Genomic DNA, 3,683 nt, shown 5'->3' on the forward strand with positions numbered 1-3,683 from the left:
TAGTGTGTATTCGTGTTTCCTTAATTTCGTTGTGTTCTCCCTTAATGTAATTGCGTTCCACCTTAAAGAATTTGTGTTGTCTCTTAATATATTCGTGTTTTTCCTTATTGTTGTTGTGTTGTCAGCTTTTGTTTGTTTTGTAAATGTTATTGTGTTTTAACTCAGCGGGCCACCGTAATATAGATGGCATAATATGAATACAGTTAGAAAGTAAAACGATGTCGCATGCTGACCTGTGTGGAATACAACTAATGTATGTAGTACTAAGAAGTGTTTCTTAAGGGTTTTTTTTGGTGTTCTTGCTGGAACTGTTCTACAGGACAACGTATGTTAAAGTTTGTAATTCAAGTCACGTCCTTGTGAGGGTTAAAGCAACTTGCAGAGCCCGGGTAGCTCAGTCGGTAGAGCGTCAGACTTTTAATCTGAGGGTCCAGGGTTCAAGTCCCTGTTTGGGCAAGTTGTTTATTACTGCATTAGGTAAGCGGTAATGTCCCGTACAACATGGTTTAATTAGAAAGTTGAAGAATTTGTACTTTGTGAGATGTTATTAAGTGAAATACCATGTACTTGATAAGCTTGAAATAATAGCGCTCTGTGTGTGTAACATGTTCTCCACACCAACTAGTTGTTTCAAACAGACTGTAGTAAATAGAGGACAGGTTAAATCTATATTTATGTGTAGCCTAATAATAGGCTTAGATAGTTTTAGATATTAATACCCACATATTTTTTGTTGCCTTAAAGACTCACTTAAATCCTGATCATAATTTTTGATGCTGCGTTTCATTAAGCGATGCCGCAACGAGTTTCATATTACATGATACCCTTAAATAATCATAATGTATCTGCACTGGAGAATGCGGGCATCGATCCCGCTACCTCTCACATGCTAAGCGAGCGCTCTACCATTTGAGCTAATTCCCCTTACGATGCTCCCTTGTTCCCATTTTGAAGGTTGTGATATTACTTTAAACTTACCTTTTCTTTTTCATGTAATTACTGATATTTTTTTGGATCTCTGCTGATATCTTGTGGGCCATATTGACTAATCAGTGAAAATTAATGTTTCCTTGTATAATAAAACCATTATGCTTATTTAGCTTTAATTAGCTTTAATTATTAAAGAGATAACAAGATAGTGATGGTGAAACTAAAAACCTGTTATTACCATCACTAAGTGTCTTTACCATCACAAGAAGTTATGTGTTGGTAATGACATGTTGAGGTAATGACAGTTTTTACTTAGGGAAAAAAGTAAACAGCTAGTATACAATGTACTTTACATACATTTAAATAATGTGAACATTTCAATTGTAAAATACTTCTGTAACAATGTAAATAGACGCTGAATAAACATACTTTATGATCAGGATGAATACATGTTTAAATTTCTCACATTTTTAGAGATCAAAAACCAAAGTCCTGGCATCCATGTGGATGTTACTTTGACACGTACCACCTACCTCAGCATTGTTGCAGACCATGTACACCCTTTCATGCAAACTGTATTCTCTGATGGCTGTTGACTCTGAAGAAGTAACTTTGTATAAAGCTTGAGATGTCAGAAGTGGGATACGAACTCTCGCCGCCAGGGGAGACTGCGACCTGAACGCAGCGCCTTAGACCGCTCGGCCATCCTGACATGCTTACGAGGTCCTAATGCCAATTACCAACAACACTCCCACATGGCCAAAGGTTTGTACAAAGTGCTGAATCTTTTCACATTGTTATGTATGTTAGAGGGTTCAAGACATAAATTTGTATAAAGCACTAGCAGTCAGAAGTGGGATTCAAACCCACGCCTCATGGGACACTGTGACCTGAACTTAGCGTTTTAGACCTCATCCTGACTAGCTTGGGTACCATCGACACCACCATTTGTACGAACTGCTTAATCTTTTCACATTATTATGTATGGTAAATTTCCTGATTGTAACCCATTTGCTGCACTGTACACTTTGTCACTAGGTTGTAAATCATATATCAATAGAAAGGGAACCCCATATGAGCACTCCAACTGACCAAATAATGTTTTTGGGTGGACCATTGTTAGCACTGTAACGGCACTAGCATGTTAGGGTTTGTTTTCTCTGGTATGAGTGTATTAGGTACAGCCTTCTTGTTGGGTTTTTAACTGACTGGATTATTTATTAAGAACTCAAACCCTGTTTGTGCTTGTTGTAGGCTATTCAATCGTCCATTAGATGGAATAATATGAATACAGTTAATATTGCGTTAGAATCAAGCAATAGAACACGAGAGGGAGTGTGTTATCGCGAATAACATCACGGCTGTGATTCGGTCGCCTCTAGAATACAACTGATGTATGTAGCACTAAGAAGTGTTTCTTAAGGATTCTTTTTGTGTTCTTGGTAGAACTGTTGCTACTTGAAGAACCCTTTAGTAGAATTCAAGGTTCTTTGCTAACTCAATTTGATTTTTATGGATTTTTTTTTCTCTTGCCACATATAAATGCACATTACATTTTAATGACTGGAAAACAATCGTGCAAAATTCTCCTCCAGAGATGTTTTTCTTTGTGTGTAAACAGCAACAGCCTTCACCTTTAAAGCACCTTTAAAACCCCCTTTAGCCTTTTGTCAATTGTAATGTACTATCAGAGCGTTGATGCTGCATTATAAAGTGAGGGTGCAACGTGTTTAAGCTCACATACTCTTTTCTGTATTATACCTTGCTTTTAAACCATCACAGACTCTATTTATCACAGCCTTTAGGACGATCTAAACCCAATCAAAACTGTCTTTGTACCACTGATAGACTGACTTAAGGGTTGATGCTGCATTTTAAAGGGAATGTCGTGAGTTTCAGCTGTTCATCTTCTATGAAGCAGTTTCACCAGAAGAAAAACCATTAAAAAGTCACGTACCTCTACTTTAATAAAAAGTCATTTCAGATAAAACTCCGAGACATTTCAAAATTGGAGAATTATAAGTTATTGTGTGTTTGTGTAGCCCAATTAAAATTTGGGCATAACTAATATTTTGTTTATGTTAATTTATATCTAGTAAATAAGTTGTTCTTATTTGTTCTGTAAATAATGTTCTGGTTGTTTTATGCTGTTTAAAGTAAAGTGTATGTATAGCCCTCCCTTGATTTATTTTTAAGCCAATCAGCATGAACTGTCACAGGTCGGGAAAAGAGCGGGAGAAAGTGGGTGGAAAAGAAGAAAAAAGTGGAGAAAATAGCGTGATGTGAAACAAGTGTCATGTAAGCGGGTAAAACACCTGTTTAGGATTTATCTCTCTTGATGCATTAAGACAAACGGACAGTGAGTCTTATATTAACATCTTGCAGTCGATTAGTGACATTGTTTATGCTGTATCAGCCGTGAACTTCGTCTCTTGAGTTTTCGTGCATGGACATTGAAGGCAGTACGCTTCCTCAGCAGCTGTGATGATTACAGTGGATTAAAAGCATCGGATAAACTCTGATTGTTTCATCCAAGATCAAAAGGAAAAAGACTGGGGGATTTTTTCTGTTTCATCCATGTAAACAAAGAACATGGACAGCTCCACCACAACCAACCAAATATACTTCGTGATCTGTGCTGATTGGGACTATTAGGTTGGATCAGGCCTGCAACGGTAATTTTGGGTACCCTTTTTTTAGTTAGTTATTTACCTAACTTAGGAGAGATTGATAATGTTTTGAATATTACTGAT

At 37.0% G+C, this 3,683-nt stretch overlaps 1 non-coding gene across 1 annotated transcript; it reads left to right on the forward strand.

Annotated features, from left to right (window-relative positions):
* Nucleotides 1-383: 383 nt before the first annotated feature.
* On the forward strand, nucleotides 384-456 carry trnak-uuu (transfer RNA lysine (anticodon UUU)). The gene has a single exon. It is a non-coding gene; the product is annotated as a tRNA-Lys (tRNA).
* The last annotated feature ends 3,227 nt before the right edge of the window (nucleotides 457-3,683 follow it).

This window comes from Trichomycterus rosablanca, unplaced genomic scaffold (assembly GCF_030014385.1).
Source record: "Trichomycterus rosablanca isolate fTriRos1 unplaced genomic scaffold, fTriRos1.hap1 scaffold_184, whole genome shotgun sequence".
Taxonomy (NCBI): Eukaryota; Metazoa; Chordata; class Actinopteri; order Siluriformes; family Trichomycteridae; genus Trichomycterus; species Trichomycterus rosablanca.